The sequence below is a fragment of the Benincasa hispida genome, chromosome 8 (genome assembly GCF_027475165.1).
Source record: "Benincasa hispida cultivar pf3 chromosome 8, pf3_genome.v1.1, whole genome shotgun sequence".
In the NCBI taxonomy this organism is placed as follows: domain Eukaryota; kingdom Viridiplantae; phylum Streptophyta; class Magnoliopsida; order Cucurbitales; family Cucurbitaceae; genus Benincasa; species Benincasa hispida.
This window is the reverse complement of record NC_143485.1, coordinates 68,497,213-68,513,022: the sequence shown is the minus strand read 5'-3', so window position 1 is coordinate 68,513,022 and position 15,810 is coordinate 68,497,213. Positions and strand designations below refer to the sequence as shown.

At 28.9% G+C, this 15,810-nt stretch overlaps 1 pseudogene; it reads right to left on the bottom strand.

Moving 5' to 3' along the window:
- Positions 1–4,569: 4,569 nt before the first annotated feature.
- Positions 4,570–5,474, bottom strand: LOC150034820 (abscisic acid receptor PYL12 pseudogene; annotated as a pseudogene).
- Positions 5,475–15,810: the final 10,336 nt, after the last annotated feature.

Sequence of the window (15,810 nt, the reverse complement as noted above, 5' to 3'; positions counted from 1 at the left end):
GTTCGATCCTGTACTTGTCACTTGTGCTATCTAGTAGTATAAATAATAATTCGGTGAATTTACAAACAATATTTGTTTGATTGGAGATCGTAGGCGACGGCGATTTTTTTGGCCTGACAAGATTCATGGTATTCTTTAGTAAGAATGATTAACTTCATTGCTATGAGGTCTTTTGGTTGGTTTCAAAAGCAAAATCACGACGATTTATGTCCAAAGTGGACAATATCATACCACTTATAAAAGATATGTAGAGATCTATGTTGTCCTTATCACATATATCATCGAACTCCATGTAGTGAACTCTTCGTCAAGATCATCAAGGGTCTATTCTTATTGAACGAAAAGAATGAGAAGAAGATGAATGATAGAAGTGTAGGAGATAAAAAGATTATGCTCATTACAAGAGCTTTATCTCTACCAAATGTAATTACCAAATCATTTAATCAACTTTCGATATAGATACCAAGTTCAAACTTTAAAAATCAAAGTGATAGTAATGGCCGCTTGACTAACATCAATGTATAGTAGGGATGAGTGAGCAATCAAATAAACATATGTGGAGACCCTTGTTTCCTGTCCATTCCCCTTTTTCATCTACAAAGAAAGCTATGCTCAATGTAACCAATTCCCCATCACTCCCACATCCAGATCATCTCAAATTTTGCCCTTTTCAAAATGTATATTATTAAATTTTTTAATTTAAAACAAAATTTTCAAACCATTGCAAATATATCAATCTTGTTTAAAATATTAGCAGATATAAAACAATAATAAAAAAAAAATTATTAATATAGCAAAATTTAGATCTAATTCTCGAAATCTATATGTGATATACTATCTATCGCTAGTAAAAATCTATCGATGATAGATCATATTATTGGTAAAAGTCTATCGATAAATTTTGTTATATTTGTATTTTTTAAAAATATTGTTATATACTGAATTATTATTCGGTTACCAATTATAATTACTTTTTATAATCATCACATGGGATTATTATAAATTTAATCTCTTTTGAAAACTTATTTTCATTTAAGGGATTTAATCCTATTTTTGGACAAAAATGCCCCTTATGGTGGACGGCTGGAGAGAAAATTGGAGAGAGAAAGTATATCTATTATAAACTTTTTCATATTAAAGAAATATTTTTAATGTTGGAGAGAGAAAATATATTTATTATATTCTATTAATTATTTGAGATTTCTCCCAATTTTAAAAAATACATTTAACATTATTATATTTTTTATTTAATGCATTTGACGTATCAAACAACTTTATGATAAATTCATGGTTATTTTAAATATATCTTAGAACATTGTTTTAGATTCTTGCAAATGTTCTAACTAATTATAAAGTATACCACAATATGTAAATCGTTATATCACATTATATATAATCTCAATAAATCAAAATTTAACAACAATTTCCTAATCGAAGTGTATTGAAAATTAATTTAACAGCTTCAAACCATAATATATCATGATATAAAATAAGTTTAATTTATATCACAGTGTATATCATATATATCATATTTTCAAATAAACAAAAGTTGTATAAATACATATATCAGTGTGTGTAGGGATGTCCATTTACCCCGCAGGGCTGGGTCCCTGACGGGAAATCCCCGATTAGACGGGAAATGGGAGAGGGAGTGGGGATGATTTTTTTCCTGTTGGCTAAACGGGAATGGAGACGGGGATTATATTCTCCATCCATTTCCCCTCCCGTCTCAATAAATATATTATATAATTGTATTTATATAATAATAATAATATTATTAATATTAATAATATTAATAATGGTAACTCAATAGAATATGAGTTTCCAATATTATTATAATTATTATTATTTTATCTATATACTTTTTACAAAAATTGTGATATAAAAAATTAGTTATTTTCTAGTTTTCATTTCAACATTTTCGCACTTTAATACATTTCTCAATTGTTTATTTCTACCTTAAACCATAAATATTGTAGTATTTAAATGGAAAGTTTGATTATGATATTATAATATTTAAATTTTAACTTTTAGAAATTATAGGATTAAATTATATTTCTACACATATAATAGTATTATTTTTATAATGAATTTTTATACTATTTCCTTTGGATGAAAAATTTATTGGAAATAACTCATTTAATATATATTATTTTATTTGATTCAAAAAACAAAATTGCTAAAAATAAATATATTAAAAAAACAAACGGAAAATTTTTTCCCATGGGAATCTCTGCCCCGATCCTCGTGGGAAATTTCGCGGGGATGGGGATGGGGAAGCCTTCATCGTCCCAATCCCGTCCCGTGGACATCTTTATATGTGTATATATATATGTGTGTGTGTGTTTGAAGTCAAACTTGGGACAAAAAAATCACATTAATTTCAAATGGGAAAAAATCTCAACTAATTAATAATATATAATAAATATATTTAAAGCTTAAATGGAATATATTGGAATTTTTTACTAATTAAATGGAATTTATGATATATATTGTGCTAAAAATAGAACTTTTGATTTATACTATAAATTATGTTGAACATTGAGTGATTTATATACTATGGTAAATTGAAATTGTTAATTTAATTTTGAATTAGACTTCTAATAGGGAGTTGTTATTAAATTATGATTTATTGAGGATTATACATACTATGATATAAAAGAAATTTATGATATATATTAGGATTTATGTTGAACATTGAGTCAATCTTTTATTTATATATATAGTATATTTCATATATTAATTAAACATTTGCAAGCATCTGAAACAATGTTCTGAGATATATTTAAAATAACTAGAATCTGTCAAAAAAATCAGTTGCTTAATACGTTTAAATGTATTAAATGAAAAATAAAAATCATATTAAATGTATTTTCTTTGTTAATTGAAAATGAGAAGAAATCTCAAATAATTAATAGAATATAATAAATGCATAATCTCACTCCAATGATTTGTGAATATGGAAAAGTGTATCATAAATGTAATTTTTCTCTCTAGCCGCCTATATAAGAGTATAATTGTAGGTTGGAGACTAAAAGGTAATTGGATCCTAATTTTTGTGTAATTAACCAATCCACTTAGACATTTGAATAAATAATAGAATATGTTGACATAGGGCTGTCATGCGTTGTTATCCCTCATAACATTTCATGGATCTGCAGGCCCAATATATGAGATTGGATAGGTATAAATCTAAAATTGGGCCCCCATTTCACACTAAATTTGGCCCATTTTATACCAACAATGATCTGCAAAGTTACACCTTTTAAATGCTCTACAGCAAAATCTGAAAACACCGAAACAATAAGGAACATGTTTTATGTTTAAAGAAATTTATGATTATTACTTTATAATATTATATGATTTATAATACATTACATACTATATATTTAATTTTTTTAATTTTGTATAATTATTTTTTCATGATATTATATAATTTATAATACATTATCTAATACATATTTTATTTTTAAAAAATAATAAATAGAGTTTATAATATGTGATACTATATTTTTTATCATTTTATTCTTACTTAATAAAATTTTATATTTTAAAATTAAAAATTAAAAATATATTTACATTGAAAACATAGATGTTTTCAAAATTTACGTAATTCAAAAACAATTTTCAAAAACAAAATTTAAATTATCTCTGAAACACATGTTTTTTTAATTTATAAATCTAAAAATATAAAAACAAATTTTGAATCGCCAACTAAACATACCCTTATATTCTTTAGGCCTAATCCTAAAAAGTTGTTTTTAGGATAATCATTTATTTATTAATCTACCAAAAATCATTTAAAATTTTTTTCTAACATGCAAAAGTTATTTGATGGAGACTTCCAAATTTTAGCTTTCCTAAAAATTTAATATCTTTCCTTACTCATATCAAAATTTTCATTTCATTAATTTATTTTCTCACATGTATTCCAATTTTTAATTGGTTCACATTCTTATAATAATTATTTTTTTAATTAAACAAAAATGGTTGCAATTTAAATCATATATATTTTCAAATAATTACATAACTAAATTACAGTAATTTAATATTAATTTACTAAAAAATTTAACTAGCTTTTTCTAATTTAAACTTAAAATTTATCAAACACTCTTTTACTCCACACTTCAGCGAAAAGTGGGTCCCGGGGGCTGTTTCAGGCACCAAACGAGTTCCGTTCTCAAAATCGTCTAGCACACTGTTTTTTTTTTATCGTTCTTAACCCCTGGGTCCGTTTAAACGCAACTACCAACAATTATTTTAAAAACTACACCATCCTATATTATTGGAATCTATTCAAAATCTATGAAGTTTCATTTCTTTCCAGTATATATAGACAGGATTAATCTTCACCAATTCATTAAACTATACACTTGAGTTACACCTCACAAGAATTTCGCTAATGGATGAAGATGTGCTTTGAATTTTGCACGTGTGCAGAATAGTATCGACATAATCTGTCTCTATTATTATACAAATATATTAAGAAAACAAAAGACGCATATCAACAAATTTTAACAATTAGACTTAATAAATAATTCTTAAAGCAAAATTAAAATTTTCAGAAACTAAAACAAGATAATAGTTTACTTAAAAAAGAAGATACGAACAGTTCCCTTTTTGGGGGGTGGGAATAAAAGCAAAGCAACCGACCTAATAAAGCATATTGCAAAAACAAAAAAAAAAGAAAAAAAGAAAAAAAAAAGAAAAAAAAAAACGAAAAAAAGGAAGGAAGTCGCACATTAGATAAGCGTTTCAGCTTTACGAGCCAACCACCTGAGATTACACGTGACAATGGTATTAGCAAACAAAATGGTATCTTCTTTGGTACTTCCGGAGGGAACATCCACCACATAGGATTCCACCACCATCGTATTCCCTCCGCCGCCGCCCTCCTCCTCATGTAAGGTGGTGGTGGACCGGTAATTCGCCAGTTTGTGGTCCCCGCCAATGATGGTAAAAACCATGACATGTGCCTCGTCATCCAGCCGCTCGAGCCGCTCCACGCTTGTGTTAGCCGGCATGCCACTAACCACCACCACCTCTCTAACCGTGCCAACCCCGCCATCGCCTTGACGGATGGTGCAGCTTTTAACGAACCGCTTGTAAGCCTGTGGGTTGTCGAAGCGGCGAACCATGGACCATACTAGAGCAAGAGGCGCCTGAACCACTTGAAAGAGGCTGAAGCCACATTGGTTCGGGGAAAGGCTTGGGGTGTGGTAAAGCCGGATCATTGAGTCCGTGCATGTGCTAGCCTTGCGCTCCGTAGCGGTTCCGTTACAGTGCATAATTTCAAGTAGTTTTTGAGTGTGTCTTTTTTCTTTTTTTTCTTTTTTTTTTTTTTTTTTAAAAAAAAGAGAGAATTTTAGTAAAGAAAAAGGAATGTTTTAAGGATAAAAGATTAGGTTGTTGGTCGGTTTAAGAATTATATAATTTTGGGATATGAATGGTTTATGAAGGCGGCGTTTGTTGTATATATAACTTGGAAGCGAAGTATTAATATAATATAAAAAGAAATATCTCAAAGTATCATAACGTCACATACATCCCAACTTCATCCGACTTTGAACGTATCTCCATTCCAACTTTTCTTTTTATCCTTTTATTTCTTTTGACCATATAATTGTTTATTTTTCAACTTCAATCTTTTTCCACTTCATACCGTGGTTCAACGATAACTTCTCTTTAATTATTTTTTTAATCAGTAGTGGAGCCTGAAATTCCATATAGAGACACTATAGGTATGTCTAATAAAAAGAATATATAAAAAAAAATAAAAACATATATTCATAATTTCATAAATTAACTAATTTAATACATTACAATTGTCATCTATGAGTTTTCATGTTTTGAAATTGATCAATGATAACTTCAATATCTAACTTATCAAATAAATCATTTTCAATATAGACTATACAACAATCATTCATCCACCGACCTTTCACTATTGCACAATCAAGTCTTCATAATATGCATAACAAAAAATGTTCTCTACAGTATCTATGACAACAGTAAAATCAACATCGAGATGAGTAATTTGTAAATTAATGGATAAATCTTGTTTTTAATCATCATGACTATTTTTACTACAAGATCACATATGCTTTTTAGCTCAACAAACTCAATATTTGAACACATTAATAACATAATTTTGAAGTTGATCCTAAGCATAAAGAGTTCAATAGCTAAAAAATCTTTTGGGTAAAATTGAGCAATAACTAAATTTTTTTTCTATAAAAAGAAACAAATGAATTACTCGAATTTAGACATGCCACACAGAGAAACAATTCAATATTTGTTTCAGTAAAATGATTATTCACCTCTTGAAGTTGCATATTAATGATGACATAGAAAACTTCAACACAATAATGATGTAAATTTCTAACCGGTTGAGAATTTCGCCTTTGTCGCCCATGAATTATAAATAGGTCATCTATTTTAAGGACTTAAATATCATGACTATGCCATAAATCAAAAACCATACTCAACAACACATCTCAATCAGATTCTCTTATTTTCTATAGTATTTCTTTACAATTATGACAAAATTTATTGCATTTACAATATCTTAGACCAAGATCTGTAGGTAGTTTTTCTAGATTTATTTTTATATAAGATTGATTAGAATCCAAAAGATTTTTCTTCTTTGAAAATGATACCTCTACAGTCTTTATTGTTGTTTTTCTTTTATAATATCTCTCCATATCAATTTTGAAGTAACTCTGCCAAAGTATTTTGAGTTTTTTTGGGTTATTTAAAGTGAAACCATGAACTAACCAAATCCATAAAATTTTAATTTATTTGAATGCTTTAAGTTGGATTGAGTTGATCGAATTTTTTAAATCATTAATTTTTTCTAACACCATAGGCCAATCATCTCTTACTCTATTGTTTTTAATTAATTAAGAGTAAACTACAAATAAATTGTGAATTTAATTCCTTCGTCATCTAGGCGCAACTCTTAAAACCATTGTTAATGTTATGTATGGGTGAAACTTAAACCTCCAAATTTAAATTAAATAATGAAGTAAATGTCTTAATCACTACGTTATAAATTTAATGGTAAATATTCAATTTAGTTAAAATGTTGAACTCACAATTTGCACTATATTAAACTAATACATGATATATGTATTTAACATATTTGGTAACTAAAACGATGCTTACTCATAGCTAATTCTATTCATTTAGTTGGTAAGTAAAACCATCATGCGAAACTTACTTTTTTTAAGAAAAAGAAAAGTTAATGTACTGTTAATCAGTTAACCATCAATAACATGAAACAAAATAGATAGTTTTATTTTTTTTAAAAGTACGAAAGTCAAAATAGACGTTTCAACGATTAAAAAAACAAACAAACAAAATGCATGAAACCGAAAAATATGAAGATTGAAACAATATTCTAACATTTGTTTCCTTTTCCCTAATAAAAGAGAGTAACTGAAAAAGAATAATGTCAACAAAAAATAAAGATGTTCGGTTGGAGAATAAATCACCTACTACCTTTCTTTTGGATTTTTTTAGAACAATAAATCAGCTACTACGAAAGTTATCCTTTGAATTTTTAAAAAAGCTGCACATTTACACAGATTAATATATTAGAATCACATTTGTTACAATAGTAAGATTAAATGGTAGCCATCCATTCCGAGTTAAGGTAACAATTATAAGTACTCAAATAGTATGATAATCTTAAATACTCAATCAATTTACCATTTGAGTTGCAACTTATTTAGATTAGGTTGATTTAAATAAATGAAATTTGTATAGGTTAGATTGATTCAAGAGAAAAACTTAAACTAATTAGAACTTATCACTAATTTTATTAAACCTATTTACTTCTAATAAAATTATACGTAGATGTATTCATTTCAATCTTATTTAATTTTATAATATTTTAAATTATAAAAAAAAAATTTATAATCTAAAATATAATTGATTTGTTAATGTTAATTCAATGTATTAAAATAATCAAATAAATTATTCTACATGTTAATATTTTACTTATTCTTAAAATAAAAATTTAAATAATGATTGAAATAATTCGGTCGGATTTAATTCAAATGATTCATAAGTTAATTTATTATTTAAGCCAATTCACCCAATCCGACCCAAGGACAGCATTGATACTAATATAATAGATGAAAACGGAGGTGCAGTAGAGGGGCTGGTGGAGTGGCAGGCATGGAGTTGAATCCGGGGGTGTGACGTGGCGGGTGGGAAAAATTAGAAAGGCAGTGGGGGATTCCCCTGGGAGAAGCATGATTCATGGATCACACTGTCCACCAAACCTTAACAACCTGCCAAAATACCACCCGAGTATACAGTACTGGGTCCCATCCTTTTATTGCTACGCTGGCACTTCCCAAGTGTTGTGTCAAGTGAACGAAGATCGAACCCACGTGGGGTAGCGGTGGAATCGAGGATCCAGCGACGGCGGCATTGGTGGCCGACGAGCAGTCAAACTGCGGAGCGACGAGAAGGAAGAAGGAGGAGGGTGGCACGTGGTTAAAGAAAAACCCGTGTAAAGGAAAAATGGCGGTGGTGAAGATACGGGGAGCTGGAAGAGCAGAATGTGCAGAAACTGTGAGAATGTGGAATCGAGTGTGCTGCTATTGCCTGGACGGGAAAGAGGAATTGTTTAAATTTGTTAATGTTGTTAAAGTTGAGTTTTAAGTGAATAAAATTTATTTGAATTTATTAACGTTCTTATGTTGGGTTCAAGTTACTATAGGTTCAATGTATAATTATATTTAAGTTTATCTTAGATTTAAGTTCTATATTAAGTTTGAGATTGAAATATGTAAATTTAAATTGATTTGTTTCAATTTGTTAGTATGTTTAGTTGAGTTTTAAGTTCTATATTCATTTTAAGATTGGTATATAGTATATTGAGTATTAAACTTATTTAAATTTGTATTTTGTAGGTATTTTGAGATTTATGTTGAAGATGTATCCCCAACAAGCTAAGTTAGGTTGTAGAATTGTGTTTTATAAGTACTTTGTGGATATTATGTAATGTTATTATGGAGTTAAGAATTTGTAAATTTTATGTTATATTCAAGACGAATCTTATTAGTAGTTGTTTATTTGACAAATTTGTAACGTTCAAACATATTTTCTGGATATTATTTAATATTGTAAACCTCTAACTAATTTTATCAATTTTAATTTTAATTTATTTGATACTTGTAAGATTCAAATAAGTATAACATTTGTAAAAAAAAAAAAAAAAAAAAAACATATATAACATTTAGTAAATAAAGAAAAAAAATATTTTCGACGCCTAAATATGTAATCCCAACGGTATAGGGGTTAGGAAAAAGTATATTTTCATGCTTTTTTTAACCTTTTTTCTGATGCTTAAATAGGTCACCGTTGGCAAAGGTAACTCCAAAAATAGGTGATTGAGCATCGGGGTAAGTAACCATCTCCCGACACCAAAAGGAATTGTCGACAGAAGCTGACTTCTCCCAACGGTGAAAAATTCTTCTTATTGTTGGGAGAAATAACTTTTCCCAACGGTATCATTTAGGGTCGGCAAAAACCCCATCCTTATTTCGTCAACGACGAGGCTTTTTTAGGTCGGAAAAAGTTTTCCCGATGATGCAGCCGACGGTTGGATTTCTGTCAGGATAGGTTGTCCCAATGATTTTTTTTTTTTTTTTTACTTTTTTTGACGGTTTGCGTCGTTGGCAAAAGTCCAAATTCTTGTAGTGAATAATAAGAATATTACATTCTATTATACAGATTTGAAAGCATCAAGACTTAAAGCCTAAGAATATTTTAAAACTTATTTGTCCAATTCGTATATCCAAATGAGTGATAACAAATAATCCTTTAGCTTGAACTCTAAAATTAATTTTAAAAACTTATACAAGTAATATGAATGTAAAAATATCACGAAAACAAACGAAAATATATAGAGCGTAATGTGAATATAAAAATTGTGTAAAAAAAAAAATAACGAAACATTTTTAATAGAATGTTCTTGGAAGTTGAGATTGAAAAATGAATTTCGAAAAAAAAGAAAAAAATTTATAAAGCGTCCAGTTCTGTTGCTGATAAAAAAAGTATTGCTTGACTATTTATTTATTAAAAAAAAAACACATTATATTTTAAAAGGTACATTATTTGACCAATAATGTTGGTAAGTTGCAAATTCGAACTATTATGCCTCACCAAACAAACAACATCGCACGCCAACACCATTATTATTACTTTAGTTATATATATATATATCATTTTAAAATTTATATTAAAAATACAAATGACTGATAAATTGAGAGGGACACGTATTTCACTTGGTCCCTACATGACTCCGTTCTTGTTTTTAATTATCATTATTATTAAAATTTTTGTAGCAAGATTGAAGGGGCTGCAAAAAGAAAAATAGATGTAGTACTTTAGATTTCACACTCTGAAGTAGGCCAACACTCTCCAAGCTTTAATTTTTTTTAAAGAAAATAACTATTAAATTAGTCTTTACACAATTTTTTATTTCTATATTTAAAGTTTGTCTAATTTTAGTTTATGTGTTTTTAGTTGTCCAACTTTTATCTATGTATTTTTCATAAATCTTAAATTTAGTCTCTCAAATTTAATTATTATTGAAGTTGATTAAATAATAATATTTTTTTAAAGGACTATTTTGAAAATAGACCAAAATATTTACAAATATAACAAAATTTTACTGTCTATCTACGATAGACACCGATAGAACGCGATAGATTACTATCTGGGTCATGTAATAGTCTATCGTGATCTATTGCAGATAGACTGTTATATTTAGCTATTAATTGTAAATATTTTCAGTAGGTTTGTCATTTAAAACAATTTTTCTTTTTAAGATGTAAAGTAAAAATGTTAATAGCAAACAATAAGTTTTTTTTTTTTTTTAAATCAACGATAAACTAGCAATAAAACTAAATTTAAGATTTATTGAAAAAACAACTTTTAGATTGTGTCTAATAAATCTTTAATGTATTACACATTCTTACAAGAAATTATTAAAAGAAAATTGAAAGTTCAACAATTTATTGGACAATTTTCCAAAATTTAGAGACTTTTTAGACATAAAATTGAAAGTTGCCTTTTAAAGACTTTAAAGTACTAAGTATTTTAAAGTTGAGAGACATAATAAATATATAGATGACTATGTATATATATTCTTGAACTTTATATTTTGTGTCAAAAATACCCTTCAACTTTTAAAAGTTTTAAAAATACCTTTAAAACTTTTAAAAGTTCAATTGATTTTTTTTTTTGAAAATTTAAGAGTATTTTTTAAATATTTGAAAGAATAACATTTTTTTACACAAAATACAAAGTTTAGGGATATTTTGTATAATTTAGCCAACATAGATTTATAATTTAGAAATCAAATTTATGATTTATGATTTTAATATTATAGATAAAGGAGTATATCATCATGCAGCGGAAGCAACAAGGATCAATAAGTATTCTAATTCATTAATTTGGGCTATAAATAAAGCATGCTCATACAATAATAAGAGGATTTCAAGTAATACCTTTGTAGAACCTCTTTGAATCACTAATTCAGCTGCAAATCTTCTCCAAAACTTGTTGTGAACCACCTCAAGATCTTTTCTACTATTCTCTTGGAGCTTTAGATTGAGTTCTGGGACTCAAAATAAGCTTGAATTGAAGGAATTTGGAGAAGAACTCACTGCTGCACCCACTTGAAGAACACCTTTCTTCAACTCGAATTTTTCAGCAAAAACTCAATTGATGCATGCCTCAATTCCATTTTTATCTTCTCTATTTATTGCAGGACAATCAAGAAATGGAGAAGATTGCATGAGGTGCAGCTCATGCTTGGAGTATTGAAGCCAAATCAAGTGGGATTGTTATAAGCTACTTGGTTGAGTTGTGGAGAAATCCTATTTTTCTCATATTTTTGTTTTCCAACCTTTTCCAATATCAAATTGATTTCCAAAATCAATTTTAATTTGAAAAATGAAAACTGTATTAATTTTACAAAATTAATTTTCTAATAAAATTAATAATAAATAATTAATTAAATATTTAATTAATTCTAATTAATTTAATATCAAATATTAAATTAATTTTACATAAATTCCACCTTCATGAACCGGTATTCATGAATTTAATATTTAAATCATATTTAAACATTAATTAATTCTTCAATTCCGTTTAATTTTAAAATTAAACGCATAATTATAACATATATAATTACTAATTTCCTTAATTCTAATTTGAACATTTCAAATTAACTTATCACATTACTCTAAAGCTAATCCATTTATGAGCTAGTAGGGGGACCTTGTGGATCTACAGATCATGAGCTCCAACGATCCAAGATTAATTGACTAAACTCTTTATATCGAATTAACCCCCATTCGTTAACTAATAGGTCACTCGACTAAAGCCCATAGTTGCACTTCTCTCATTGTAGATATATTATGTCCACTCGATATAACTATGATTAGTAAGTTAACCCTTCACAGGTTGTTCGCAATAACGGTTAGGTCAAATGTTAGTTTTACCCTCGAGATTACCTCTTGTTCCTTAAGTCCCACTGATCCTCTAATGAACAACTGGTTTGTGATCCAATCAACAAATCGAGTTCCTCTCGAGCCAATGAGAGGGTGGGGCCCCTTGTTCAATACCCGGAGTCAGCACTTAAGGGAACAACCTCTCTACTATCCCTGAAAGCGGGTAGGAAAGAATTCCATCTTGCACCCCATGTCCCCAACTATTTACACAGTCTTAGCCCTGAAATGAAGGTTTATTGAGGCGGTGCTGTTAAGCCAACCCTCACTTATGCAAATCTAAGGATAATCTCGAATAAACAGGAGTTCATAGTTAGCTCAAGATTAAGGTCAAGTTACCTAGGTCATCACTTTGAAATAGCCAGTCTTAAATAGTAAACAACATTATAAAGTAAGAGTAACTGATTTCATGGTTCGATCTTGTACAAACTCATTGCACAGGATGCCCCTACTTCTCATGTCATAACATGTACGTGAAGGATCTCTTGTTCAAGAGAACCAGTGAGCGGAAGCAAGATCTTTCCAAGCTCACAGTGAAAGAATAAACGCATTCACAAACATACAAGAACAGTTATGCATTATAGAGAAAATTACAGCATGCTTTCTTACTAAAACGAAGGAAATTGAGAGACATACCTTTGAAGAACTCTTCTTCACGTATTTCCTTGATTTATACTGGTCAGGCGTCCCAACGAAGTCTCAATGATCATGAACACAAAGAAGCAAAAAGCAATCGTCTAGCAAACTCTCGCTCTCGTCGCAATCATCTAGCAAACTCTCGCTCTCATCACAATCACGAACTGTCTGATCCTCAAACGACAACCCTCGACACTACCACTTGGTAACCTTGGTATTCTGGGAGTGAGAATCCAGGAGGTGTGGGCTCTGTATAAATTTGGTAGAGGGGAGGAGGAAGTATACGATCGAGTAAGTGGGAGAAAAGTTTAGTCTATCATATAGACAGTGGGTACTCGATCATCTAGCAATCTCTCGCTCTCATGAGCATGTTGGCTTTTTGGCCCTTAATCTCAAATTAATTAATTAATCAATGTTTTGATGATAACAAACTCAATTTTAATTACTGAAAATATTACTGTTTTAATATGTCCATAGCGTAGAGCTCGGAATAACGATTCCGAAACCTCTTGAATCACTCAAATCGGAGTTAAAACGAAGATGATATGATCGAAACAAGTCTATAGAGAAAATACCGTGGTGGATGACGTGGCATAACCAGACCATTTGCATGTAGACATGTGGCAGCATATTGGTTGAATGGCGGATCATTAAGAGATTAACATACGATGGACTTTTGATTTTTGGATTGATTTAAAATAAAAAAATTGAAATTAAAAAGAAATTTAAAAGGAAATTAAATTTAATATTATTTTATGTTTGTATCTAACGGCTAGTTTTTTTACACATGGTATGTTTTTTATATTTGGATTGACTTTAAAAAGAATGAATTTAAAAAGAAAATGAATTAAAAGGAAAATAAATTTAATATTATTTTATGTTTGTGTCTAAAGGCTAGTTTTTGACATATGATATGTTTTTTTTTTATTTTTTGGATTAATTTTAAAAAGAAAATGAATATCAAAAGAAAAGAAATTTAATATTATATTTTGTTTGTATCTAACAACTAGTTTAGTTTAAAATCTCCACCATTGTTTTTTCTTTTCCAAAATCCAATGGTCCAAATTAATTGTGATTTCTAAAATTTTTTCCATCTCTATATAAACCATCTTCCTTCCAAATTTTAAACCAACAAATTTATCCTCCAAAACTCAAAAGTTCCATTGTTGCTCTCTCTAAGTTCCCAATTTTTTTTTCCTATTCATCTTATTCTTGAGAGAGTATTATTGTATTGTGAGGATAAACTTGTTGAGTGCTTAAACTTGTAAATCCACTCTAGTGAGAGTTGTATTGTGTTCTTCAAAAATTTTAACATTTGTAACGGTTTGATCCTAAACTGTGGAAATGATCGGGTTTGCTCTTGAACCCATAAAAGAAGTGGTGGTGTAACAGTTGGGCTCTAATCCGTGGAAAGAGTCGGAAAGATTTTATTCAAATTCCGAAGAGGCGCTTGTGGAGTGGAGTAGGTCGAGTTTGACCGAACCACTATAAAAATTATGGTGTCTTCTTCTCTAACTCTTTCCTTTTTATTTTTGCAATTAATTTAAGCAATTTATTGTATGTTTTAGTTTGTTCTTATTTATTTGCTAAAATTTGATAGAATTAAATTAACACATCTTTGTCATCTTATTTGTTGCATAAATTGAATTTTTCTTATTATTTATAAAAAGCGTATTAATTAGTTTAATTGGGCTAATTTAGAAAAAAAAGTTTAATTAAATCCTATTCACCCCCTCTAGGGTTTCCATATCGATCCAACAATTGGTATCAGAGCGGGTTGCTCTTCTTGAAATATTTATTTCTTAATAAACTTAATTGTTTTTGAGCTATGACAACTTTACGTTTTATACCTTTTACCGATAGTCAATCTATTACAAAGTCTCCTTTCTTTAATGGTACTAATTATAGTTATTGGAAAAATAGAATGAGATTTTTCTTGTTTTCTATCGATTATGATTTATGGGATATTGTTGAGGAAGGTTTTAAAATTCCAACAAAAGATGTTGATGGTGTTAGCACTATAAAACCTAAGGAAGAAGGGTCAATAAATGAAAAGAAAGCATGCTCTTTAAATGCCAAAGCTATTAATTGCTTATTTTGTGTTTTGAATGAAGTTGAGTATAATAGAATGTCTATTTGCAAAACCGCTAAAGAGATATGAGAAAAATTAGAAATTACTCATGAAGGAATTAGTCAAGTAAAAGAAACAAAGATTGACATGTTAGTTCATCAATATGAAATGTTTAAAATTGATGAAAATGAAGCTATTTCCGATATATTTATTAGATTTACTAACATTGTCAATGTTTTAGAAGGACTTGGGAAAAAGTACTCAAATCTTGAGAAGATAAAGAAGCTATTGTGGTCTTTGCCTAAACAATGGGAGCCTAAAGTCAGCGCCATTCAAGAGGCAAAGGATCTCAAATCTCTCTCCATTGATGGACTCATGGGCTCGTAGTTGACGCATGAGATAAAGATCAAGAAAAACATGAAGGATGAGAAGAAAAAGAAAGAAAAGAGTATAGCTTTAAAGACCATCTCTTTAGAAGTTGACTCCCAAGATAAAGATGACCTTGATGAAGATGATGTTACCTATCTTTCACGTAAGTATAAGAACTTCATCAAGAAAAAGAAGTAA